Genomic DNA, 12,704 nt, shown 5'->3' on the forward strand with positions numbered 1-12,704 from the left:
GCTGCAGCCAGACTTAGTGGAGGGAGATTTCTGCAGCATATTTGGCAAGTACAGAATCACAGTATATATAAAATAATATGCAAAGTGGTTGTACATGTGCCAATTAGTGCCCTACAGTAACACCTGTCAGAACATTCTCAGTACCTCATCATTAGTCCTGCCCATCAGTACCACCTGTCAGTGCCGCCTATAGGTTCCCATCAGTGCTGCATATCAGTGCCTCCTTATCAATGCCACCTCATCAGTGCCCATCAGTGAAGGAGAAAACATTTTATAACCAAAAAATAAAAACCCCAGTGGTGATCAAATACCACCAAAAGAAAGCTCTATTTGTGGGAAGAAAATGATAAAAATTTAGTTTGGGTACAGTTGAAAATTGTTCTGGGCAGGAAGGGGTGAAAGTACCTGGTATTGAAGGGGTTAAAGGCTCAGATAAGAATAGGGTGGAGTAAATAGATTCTTTGAGATAATACAGGCAGAAAGACCAGGACACAGGACAATGCTGAATTTATCAGTTATACTGTATTTTGCACTTATAGAACAAATATAACCAAATGCTTTAACTCTTTTGCTAACATCAACCAGGTTCTTGTGGAGGAACAAGTACACAGCAACGACTATCCCAGCATTTAATGCAGCTGAGGAAGCTGGCTCCTGATCTTTCCCTGTCTGTTCATTTTACCCACCCTAACCACTTGCCAACTAGGCCACAGCTTAAGGACAGTTACTGCATGGTCGAATAACTCTGGGAGGGCGTACTATGACACCCTCCCAGGATCGCCCTTCCCATGGGAAGTGCACTTGGGAATATGCCAGGTGTGGCCCCTTACCACGTGATCGCTCCATCTAATGATGGAGCAATCAGTTATAATCAAGCCTGTGCATGCCTACTTCAGCTCTTCCCCTCTCTGTACTGAACGGTACAGTAGGAGAGGGGAGAAATCGGGTGCAGCAGCACTGTGGGCTGAATTGTAGTGCCCATAGCTCTGATCTCTGCCCATTCATGCTCAGCCATCCTCCTTCATTATCAGCCATCTTCGTCCATGCTCAGCCATGTTCAGCTACCCCCATCCATGGCTCATCCATCCCCGTCCATGGCTTATTTATGCTCATCCATGCCACATCAGATCTTATCCATGCCACATCCTCGCCACTCACCACTACAGTGTCCATCAGCACCACTACAGTGCCTCACAAAAGTGTAATAGATAGTTAAATTAGATTTGAAGTGTATGCCCCTAGAACACCTGATGGTGCTCCCTGCATGTTGGGCCTCTGTGGCCTGGCTGTGTAAAAGTCTCACACAAATATCTCTATACTCAGGAGGGGCAGGATATATTTTGGGATGTAATTTTTGTTATGTACATGCTGTGTTAGACATATTGTATACGTGGACAGCTTTGTGAAAAAAAGTGTTTTTATTTTCTGTCCACATTTTCTAAAAACTTGTGGAAAATAATGACATGTTCAAAAGTTTCATTATGCCTCATAGATTATACGTTAGGGTGTTTACTTTCCAAAATTGGGTCTTTTTGGTGTTTCCATTATCCTGGTGCTCCAGGACCTTCAAAAGTGCAATAGGTAGTCATTAAATTATATGTGTAATTTATGCTCCTAGAACGCCTGACCGTGCTCCCTGTATGTTGGGCCTTTGTATGTGGCCAGGCTGTTTAAAAGTCTCACACATGTGGTATCGCCATACTAGGGAGTAAAAGCAGGAATATTGGAATCAATAAAGGACTTACATGGAGCACAAAAATGAAGTTCTCAAATCTGGAATCTCCATGCCACCACCAGCTCTAATCCAGAAAAACAAGAGGTCCTCTTGGAAATGTGTACCACGCTTGCCTTGTAACAGATATAATAATCCTCCAATACAGATAGATGAAGCTGGCCTCACCATACTCGGGAGGAAAAGCAGAATGTGTTTTGGGGTGTAATTTGTGGTATGCATATGCTGTGTGAGAAATAACCTGCTAATATGACAATTTTGTGGAAAAAAAAAATGAAGAAAAATCTTTATTTTGCAAAGAATTGTGGGGAACTAAAAATTCAACTTAAAAAAAAAACTCCCCATGCCACCTACTAAATACCTTGGAGTACCTACTTTTCAAAAAGGGGTAATTTGGGGGGATATTTGAACATTCCTGGCTTGTTAGGGCTCCTTCACACGGATGTGTCCATGTATGGAGCCTGCTCTGTTCAGCGGGGGATTGCTCCGTCGATCCCCCGCTGAGCAGGCAGATGACCTGTCAGAGCGCCCCTCTTCCCTATGGGGGATCTGATGAAGACGGGCCGTAGAGTATCCGATCTGCAGACGGATGGAAAAATAGGTTTTTCCTCCGTCGCACTTTTTCGAATCGGAGAGGGTCGGATGTCAGCGGACATGTCGTCGCTGACATCCGCCCCTCCATAGACCTCTATGGAGTGTCCGTTCAGGTCCCCCTAAAAAAAAACGAGAGGCGGACCTGAACGGTCCGTCCGCGTGAAAGGGGCCTTAGTGTCTCAAGAAATGAGATGGGCTTCAGTACATCAGGTGTGATCAATTTTCAAAGATTGGCACCATAGCTTGTAGACTCTATAACTTTCACACAGACCAAATAATATACACTAATTTGGGTTATTTTTTACCAAAAATATGTAGCAGTATAAATTTTGGCCAAAATTTCTGAAGAATATTTCAGAAATTTCTGAAAAATTACTAATCTGCTAAATTGTACAACAGACACAAAGAAATACATTTTTAACAAAATTTTTGTTTTTTTTTCATTTATAGCGCAAAAAAATAAAAAGATTAAAGATGGTGCAGCCATAAGACCATACAACAGAACAAAATATTACAGCACACACGTGCAAAGAAGACCTTTACCTCCTGCACTCCCTCATCAGTGACTCGCATTAGTGTCCACCTGTGTCATGGGTGGAGACCTATAGTTCTCCCATGGTTCAGAGAAGCAGGATCTCTCAGTCTATGGATAGTGTAGGACCCACTAATCATGGGATATTTTGTCGCAGTAAGTTGGCTTAAGCACCATATAGCAATATGGTGGGACCAAATCCCCATATTTTTTTATAATGTTTTTTGAAAATTTCTAGGTGTTTTAAATAAGCCTTGCAGGAGGTAAATGTCTTTTTTGTTGTGTGCATACTATTGGAGACTGAGTATCAGCTCCACCCATCTCACGCCAGCTCTACTTTCACTGTACTGTAGTAGTCTTATGACTGGTTAAAGCTTGTAGGTTTTCATTCTACTTTGACTGTCCTATGAGACTGCATGACCCCTGACCCTCTGTCTGAACAGTGCTGTTTGGCCCTGTGCTAATCTTATGCACTCTACCAAGAGAAAAAAAACTCTAGCACACTAAACTGAGCATATGTAGAATGCCTCCAAGGCTTTGTACTGTCAAGAAATGGATTGGGGATTGAGGATCAGAGAAGACAGGCTCAAACAGCCTCTTTACACAATGCTCAGGATTAATCCCTTAGGTTCCACAGTGAATATAACAAGCATGCTTTACTGCATGTGCAGACTGATTTTACTGTTGTGGATTTAGTAACACTTTAAGGTAAGTCTGTCATAGTGTGCTAGTACGTGGTTCACACTAGCACATTATGACATTATCCTACAGGGGCCATTTTTATTTTTGTGGTTTATTACAGCTAAAAAAGGGAAGCAATCAATGATGGGCTTTCTCTTTGGAGCTATATATATTGCATGTATAAGAGTTTGAGTATAGAATATATGTAAATTGCATTGTAGTTGTATAGTCCTTAGTGGTGTGCTGCATAAATATGGGACAGATTCCTCAATATTGATATTTTAGTCACACATTTATTTTATCTGCTGATGACATCAGTTTGATTGATGAAACGCTCTGGGAGGGACCTTTCTACATCAGTTCCGCTGTGTCAATTCCACCGTTTGGACTGCAAGTGTGTTCCAAGGACCACACAATGTAAGTTCAATGTGGATTGTTTCATTTAAAATTTTAATAAAATGGGATTACACTATTTCTTTGTTTTTTTCCCTGTCTTTTGATTAATGTCCAATGGTATGTTGGAAAGAAGAAAGAGGAAAGAAAGGAGTTTACTGATGTCATATGGTGTAGAGAAGAACCTATTGTCTGGTTTCTGTCAGGGATGGGCTCAGCCCTCCCTTCTCAGTGCTCAGGTTGCTCAGCTGTCAGTTAATTGCCAGCACTCCTCATTCAACAGTGGCTCACCTGGTGATCATTTTCTGCTCATCAGCCAGCCCTTTCTGCCTGGTTCAGTCCTTTTGTGCCTTCGCCTTGGTCAAACATATCTGGAGACTCTCTGCTGTGATCCTGTTGAAGACTTGCCTGCCTGATATCCCTTCTGGTTCCCGATCCTGTCTCAGAGGACTATGCTGATCTCAGTCTTCCTGATTTACTGGCTTGTTCTGACTACCAGCTTTGGCTACTGTACCCTGGCTATGTGTTGACTAAGTTTACCGATTTGTACCATTTTTACCATTATATTAAAAGGTGTGATTTTTTTTTTACTACATTTTCTGTCTCCGTCCGATTCATGGTTCCTGACAGTTTCCCATGGCTGGAGTTAAAACTGCAAAGGAATACCTGGATAAGGAGTACAAGCATAGTTTGATCGACTTATCAATTTAAGGGGTCTAAATGTTCAGCGAGTGTTTGAGATACAGAGGGGTGAAGAGCACTGGTGTGGGAACGTGGCACGAAGTTGAAGAAATTAAGACTTTGGACTTAACTCACAGACAAAAGGGAGGGAAGCGTGCTGAAAATCTAAAGGAACTTTAATTTTTAATTCACTTATTCACATTGTTGGGGGAGGTGCACTATAGTACCACACATTGAATGATTGCGTCTATTTACTGTAGCTTGTCAAATATTTGTTGTTTGATATAATGCTGCACTTATATGTTTTGGATATTGAGAGGATCTCAAGTGTTCAGCAGCTAAAAAGCAAGTACATAGTGCTGGATTTATTAGCAACTTGTGCGGGTTTGCATGTAAAAATAATTTAGAAAGCATGGATCTTTCTTATTAGCAGCTGTAAAGAAGACTTGAGAGAAGGAAACGCACTGCTGGGAGGCTGCCAGCAGCTGTAGAGCATATTTTACGGTAGCAAGGACTTATCACGTTATCTGTGAATATTAACCACTTCAATACAGGGCACTTTCACCCCCTTCCTTCCCAGCCCAATTTTCAGCTTTCATCGCTCTCGCGCTTTCAGTGACAATTGCGCGGTCATGCTACACTGTACCCAAATGAAATTGTTATCATTTTGTTCGCACAAATAGAGCTTTATTTTGGTGATATTTATTCACGACTCCGTTTTTTTTTTTTTTTGCGATATAAGCGCAAAAAAAGCGGAAATTTGGGAAAAAAACAATATTTTCTTTTTTCTATTTGAAAAGAAATCCAATAAAATCAAATTTTGTCATAAATTTAAGCCAAAATGTATTCTGCTACATGTTTTTGGTAAAAAAAATTCCGTTAAGTGTATAATAATTGGTTTGTGTGATCACGGACATATGTACGCAAATGATCATGTACATATGTGTGCAGGTGATCACGTACATATGTGTGCAGATAATCATTGGGACATGTGATTTTAGTGGGACATATGTGGGGGACATGTTTTTATTATTAGGGACATGTGTTTTTATTATTTGGGGACATGTATGTTTTGGGACATGTGTGTTTTGGGGACATATGTGGGGACATTGTGTTTGTACTGTGTGGTGTGTTGTGTGTTGACACTACACTGATGATCAGTGAGTAAAAAGCTGTGAAAAGCAGCCCATACTCACTGATCATCAGCCGGCTGCAGCGATCCGCTCTCCTCTCCTCTGCGATGACTTCCGTGTGAGGAGAGGAGAGCCGATTGCCTAGCAACCGGCTGTTTGTTTACATCACATGACGGCCGTGATTGGACACGGCCGTCATGTGATCAGGAGGGCCAATCACAGAGCCCTCCTGCCGATCTGAGATGTGCCGTGTCCGGGTGACACGAGCACATCGGGATCGCGCCGCTGCGCGGGCGCGCGCGTGCGCGATCCCGCTACTCCTGAAGGACGTTCCTGAACGTCCTATCAGGAGCAGGCGGCTCCCACCCGGCCGTATATATACATTGGCCGGGTGGGAAGTGGTTAAACCTTTTAGAGATACCACCTGTCTTTATAGTTTGGATACAAGTTTATACTTTATATGCTAATAAATAATTTAACCTTATGAATTGAGTAAAAAGGTTTTATGATAAAAAGAGCGTCCCTGGGTGGGCTTGAACCACCAACCTTTCGGTTAACAGCCGAACGCGCTAACCGATTGCGCCACAGAGACTTGTGATTTCCTTGTTGGCTGCACCTAAAGACACTATAGAGTGGTGTTCTAATCTGTAATTATTTTTTTTCAAAAGCCTTTATGAAAATCCAATTTGGAGTGGTTTATTTCTTTTTGTACTGCCCAAAAAAGACAGATTTTTACCACTACAATCCTGTACTGCAAAAAAAGAAAAGTCAGACAATGGGTTTAGAAGACAATTAAAACCTTCTACCCCCAGGCATCGTTCAGGATGAACATCAGATACGTGTGAAAATGGTGAAAGCAATGGAAAAAGATGAGGTAGCTGCCTGGAAAATCTACCCAAAGGCAGCCCATACATTGAAGACTTGACAAAGAGCCTCAAACATGTTATCTTGGAGACCAACAGGTGCTTTTCATCCTTCTTGCTATACAGTCCCAGTGAGTCTGGAATCCAAATTCCTCTAGCCAGTGCTTGTTGGTGTTCAGGCTTTGGGATGGCGAGTGTCCCTGCAGGAATGGCAGCCCTGTCAGGGGCTTACCACTGCTCATACCATCCAAAGTCTTTCACACACCACGGAATTCCAAGGATTCATGTAAGCATCACGTTTTTTTCTTAACCAGGTCTTAATAAGGGCATTTTTTTTAATGATATGCTCATGCTTTACAAGCTTTTCAATAAAGTGGACCCTTTTTTTTTTTTTTTTTTTCGGCATGTGGGATTCCGCTGTCAACACTGTCTGTGATGATGGGGGAATTCTTTCTGCCATGGTATTGTATTTTGAGAGTGGGAAGCCTTTCCTGCTGTCAGAATACAATGATCAGTGTTGCTATAGCTGGTGGCACTGATTGTTCATTTAAACCCTGACAGTCTGGTTGTACACAAGTCAATTAATAGATCCACTAGTGTACAACCAGGCTGTCCATACATGAATTGAAATTCGGTACCTCCCTGCTGAACTGTATGAATTTTGAATCATCTATGGCTGGCCAAAAAAACACATGCCAAGCCCTTTCAGCCCAGGGAAAAGCCACAGAATGAGTAAAGGTTGTTGTAGAAACCCAATTTAATCATTCAATGCTAGACATCCTAATCATGTAAACAATAGAAGCATTCTTTCTTTTCTTAGCATCAAAGACAAGAATGTGTTTTCTAAAACTAGCCATATTGTTCAGTAGATTCCTCCATCCATGCTAAGCAGCTATTACCTGGTATAGACATTGTAATGTTGGGTGAGGAACAGCATGTGTATTCATATGCAAATAGCTTAATGCAAGCGGCTAATCACATATCAATGCTTTGTTCTTTTAGTTTAGTCAAAGATTTACTTTAAATTTAGTGGAAAATGGGGTTTCTTGTAAGCTCAGCATATATGTAAGATTTAAAGCTGAAGTCTAGGTATTATGATTAGTACATAGTTAAATTAGTCCAGCTTGGACCAATTTAAGTATGCATAGCTCATACCCAAGGGACCGCTGTGGAAGGTGACAATCACTGTAGTAGTTGTGGCTACTAAAGTGAGCACTGCAATCTTCTTGGTGGATTGATCCATCTATGGTCAGCTTTAGTGACTGAAGCTTAAAGAGGTTGTAACCCCCCCCCCCCCCCCCAAAAAAAAACCTGTAAGACAAAGGAATAATGAGCTAGTATGCATTGCATAGAACAACCCTTAGAACAAAGCCCTCTCAGCAACACCCATACACCACTGAGGTGGTTGACATCTTTCCTGGTGTTCCTTCCAGGTTTACGGGCTGCAATGCAGTGATTGGCACAGGTCCTGAAAGAACAACACAGGCAGCTGTTATTTCAGAGCGCATGCACAGATGACGTGATCGCACAGTATATATCTCCTAAATTGTGTAAGTTTAGGAGATATTTCCAGTAGACAGTTCATCACTCCTCAGAGCGTCCACGTCGGCTGTTAACCCGATGTAGTCGGACACCTGACGGTCTAGGCGTTCCCTGATGCTGGATCCAGATGAGACCTGTCAATGGGTCTGCTGAAAGAATGACCTCATAGCAGAAGTCACCAACACATCTTCAAACCGCCCTCTTCTTGCAGGCGCTGTTGGATTGGTACCCGCAACTCTTTCTCTGGGAGTGGGAATTCCTCCTCTGCCAGCGCACGCAAAAGCAGAATGCAGCAGTTGTCGAAGCAAGGTCTGTAAGTGCTCCATTCTGACAGCCTTCTGTGATAGTGGTAAGATTTACGCCATTTTGTGTTTGTACCAGAGGTCTAAGTACGTTGCCACCCAGTACTTGTCCTTGACCCTTATGCTTTTTATACGGGGGTCCCTGTTAAAGCACTGGAGCATGAAGGCCCCCATTTGCACTAAACTGGAAGTGGTGTGGTGGTCTGGCTCCTGCTCATCATCCAGGCTAATGTCATCCTCCTCATTCTCCTCTCCCCATCCACGCACAACAGGGATCCCAGAAATGTTTAAAGCATGCTCTTCTTGCTCCTCCTTATCCTCCCCAGCACCATCCTCCTCTGAATCCTCTTCAGACTCCTGTTGTTGACTTGTCGCGGATAGAGTAGCCCCCCCCTGGGAATTCATCCAGCATTGCGACTTCCTCATCTTCCAGCTCCTGCTCCTCCACGGCTTGTTCAATGACACAACGCAATGCACGCTCCATAAAGAAGGCATAAGGTACAATGTCACTGATGGCGCCATGCCTGCGACTGACCAGTTTGGTGATCTCCTCAAATGGCCGCAGAAGTCTGCATGCGTCGCGCATGAGCAACCACTGAAACGGTGAAAAAAAAACAAGCTCCCCAGAACCTGTTCTGCCACAGAGTTCGTACAGGTAGTCGCTAACTGCACGTTTTCGCTGGAGCAGCCTATCAAGCGTATAGAAGGTTGAGTTCCATCGCGCCAGGCAATCGCAAATAAGATGTCTGACCAATAGGCATTGCTTAGGGCACAATGTCAAAGGTGATCCCATTTCATCGTGGCTAAATTGCACGATGTGGGTCCAGTAATGTTGGATCTCTTGACCTGACCACAAGATATGAAAAAAAGTGCTTTTGGGGTTATTGCATCTGGGACAGAGGGGATTATAGTTGGGTTTGTGTTTGGCTATTCATCTTGGTGTCAGGTAAGTTCTGTATAGGATATATAGTTGTGTAAGATGGTCAGAAAGCCTGGCTGAAACCTTTTTGCTAACTTCCAGTGCATCCTCCCATTCGTCGTCCTCCAGCGCCCCCTCAGTTCACACGTCCGAGCTATGAGCATGGCGGAGCTGGAGGTAGCGAAAGTGCATCCTATTCGGAAGAGCAAACTCTTCTTTTAGTTGTTGAACTGATTTCAATATAGGTCCCTGGTAGATATTTGATAGGAATCTGACCCCGTAATTGAGCCACAGTGTGTAATCTGCTAACATCTGTAGTTCGAGTAGCCCAGAGTTGTCCCATAGTGGTGTATGTGAGTGTCACAGGGAGCTTCAGTTTATTCCTAACTACCTCCCAAACTCTGCAGTAGTGGTAAAGCAGTCCTTTTTGATTTTTCCAGGGGCCCCGCTGTAGCGTTGTCCCTAAATATAATCTGGAATGGATGGGTAAACGCACAGCCGTCTGTGGAGCATATAAGTGTTAGGTATCGGTCCTTATCCTGTTTGTCTAGATGGTAAAGGTGGGAGATTTTTGCTGCCAAATAGTACAGATTGAAGTCCGGTAGGACTCTCCCCCCAGATCCCCAGGGCTTTTCAGTGCTTGCCATTAGAGTTTGTGGTGACTAGAGCCCCAGACGAAGGAGTTGAGCAGGGCTTCAATGGATTTGAACAGCCTAAGGGGCAAATAAATGGGAGCATGCCAAAAGACATACAGGAATCCGGGGAGGAGGATCATTTTTATCAAATTTATGCGGCCCATTACTCCCAATTAGGGATGAGCTTCGTGTTCGAGTCGAACATACGTTCGACTCGAACATCGGCTGTTCGCCCGTTCGGCGAATTCCAAACGTTATGGGCCGTTCGCGCCAAATTCGTGTTGCGCTCACGGCCCACAATGCACTGCGCCATCGCAGTGCATTGCTGGCTCATGATTGGCCAAGCATGCACTGTGAACCCGCATGCTTGGCCAATCACAGCGCCGGCAGCGAGGAGAGCCATGATTGGCCACAGGCAGGATAGCTCAGGCTGTGTAGTACACGCCCCACTATATAAGGCCGCCAGCGTGGCAGCCTTTTGTAGTGTGTTGGCGTCTGTAGGAGTTAGTGGGTGTTCTGTGTACCTTCAACACAGTATACACCGATCGTTATCGGCCGATTTTTCGAGCTTGCAGTCAGTTGTAGGAGATTGTGCGTGCTGTCTGCGTGCTCTGAACCCAGTATACACCGTTATATCCACCTACATAGCTCTCTAATTGAGCCATCTGCAGGAGTTAGTGGATGTTGTGTGTGCCTCCAGCACAATATACACTACCCAATTGCTGGTTTTCCCAACCCCCTTAAGGCCATTACCATGTCTGGAAGGCCAGCAAGGAGAGGCAGACAGGCGTGAGCCGATAAAAGAGGGCAAGCAGGCTCTGTGTCTAGAGACAACAGTGCTGGTCGTGGACGCGGTGCATCGTCATCAGCACGTGGCCATGGGACACGCTTGTCCTTCTTTTCGGCAGCTGGACATGTTGAGCCGCAACATGCCAACGACTTGGTAGAGTGGATGACCAAGCCCTCTTCATCCTCCTCATCCTCTCTCACCCAGACTCAGGGTACTAGCAAAGCAGCTACCAACGCATCGTCTTCCCTCCTCTCAATGTCATAATCAGTGACTCCTTCCCTAGACCCACCACGTCCTCCTGAGGAGTCTCCTGAACTCTTTGAGCACAGTGTTGTTTACATGCTCCAGGAGGATGCCCAGTGTTTTGTAGGCTCTGATGATGATATTCAGCTAGAGGAAGGCAGTAGCGTGAATGCAGAGAGCGGGGATGCTCAAGAAGGACCGCAATCTGGCAGTCATGTTCCACAAGCTGCAGCATACTGCCAGGTTTGCTACAGCGATGAAGAGGGAGGGGATGATGAGGGCACTGACTCCACGTGGGTGCCTGGAAGGAGGGAGGAGGAGGAGGCACATGTCCAACGAGGCAGGATGCCCTCCGGGGGCCAGCTTAGGGGCAGCACACCGACTGAATCACACCGCAGAGCTCCGTCTGTGCAGGGCGCTGCCTCTGCGCGTTATTCTAAAAGTTCTTTGGTGTGGGCCTTTTTTGAGATGAGTGCATCAGATCGCACCGCTGCTATTTGCAACATATGTCCCAAGCGTATCTCGCGTGGCCAAAACATCAGCCACTTGGGCACCACATGCTTGACCAGACGTATGTTGACCTGCCATGCAACTTGTTGGCAAGCGTACCTCAAAGACCCACACCAAAGAACAAAGCGGACCTCTCCTTGCTCCTCATCAGCTGGGATCTCCAACACCACTAGACCTTCAGTCCTCTCTGAAACCTGCTCTGAGAGGAATGAAGGTGTAGAATTAGGCGTGTCACAGCCAAGTGCTTCCGGGCACTCTGCTAGCAGTACACCCACGTTCGATTATCGCAGGCAAATGTCCCTGCCCAGCTGCTGGACTGGCGAAAGAAGTTCACTCCCAGCCATCCACATGCCCAGTGGTTGAATGCTAGCTTGGCTAAATTGCTAGCACTTCAACTGCTGCCTTTTCAGTTGGTAGACTCAACCCCCTTCCGTGAGTTTGTACAATGTGCGGTTCCTCAGTGGCAGGTCCCCAAATGCCACTTTTTCTCACGGAAGGCGATTCCGGCTCTCTACCGGCATGTGGAAGGCAATGTCCTTGCCTCGCTGGACAGGGCGGTCAGCGGTAAGGTGCATATTACCGTTGACTCATGGTCCAGCAGGCATGGACAGGGACGTTGCCTGTCTTTCATGGCCCATTGGGTCACTCTTCTGGCAGCTGGGAAGGATGCAGGACAAGGTGCAGTAGTGTTGGAGGTTGTTCCGCCACCACGCCTCCAAAATGCTACTATTGGTTGTGACACACCTCTCTCCTCCACCCCCTCCTCTTCTTCTTCCTCCATGGCCTCTTCCAGTGCTCTGTCCTCAGAACCAGCGGCAGGCAAAACGATGCCATGCCATGCTTGCGCTGGTTTGTTTGGGGGACAGGAGCCACACTGGGGCGGATGTTTTGTCAGCTCTGCAGGGGCAGGCCGAGAGGTGGTTGATGCCACGCCAGCTTAAGCCAGGAATGGTGGTTTGCGACAATGGCACCAACCTCCTCTCCGCCCTCCGGCAGGGACAACTGACCCATGTGCCCTGTGTGGCTCACGTGCTTAACCTGGTGGTTCAGCGGTTCTTGGGCAGGTACCCGGGCTTACAGGATGTCCTGAAGCAGGCCAGGAAAGTCTGTGTGCATTTCCGTCGATCATTTAATGCCTGTGCTCGGCTGGCTGA

General features: G+C 45.5%; 1 non-coding gene across 1 annotated transcript; it reads right to left on the reverse strand.

Annotated features, from left to right (window-relative positions):
• Window positions 1-6,264: 6,264 nt before the first annotated feature.
• On the reverse strand, window positions 6,265-6,338 carry TRNAN-GUU (transfer RNA asparagine (anticodon GUU)). The gene has a single exon. It is a non-coding gene; the product is annotated as a tRNA-Asn (tRNA).
• Window positions 6,339-12,704: the final 6,366 nt, after the last annotated feature.

Source organism: Lithobates pipiens, unplaced genomic scaffold (genome assembly GCF_037356315.1).
Source record: "Lithobates pipiens isolate NorthernLeopardFrog02 unplaced genomic scaffold, aLitPip1_a1.2 Scaffold_8, whole genome shotgun sequence".
Classification (NCBI taxonomy): domain Eukaryota; kingdom Metazoa; phylum Chordata; class Amphibia; order Anura; family Ranidae; genus Lithobates; species Lithobates pipiens.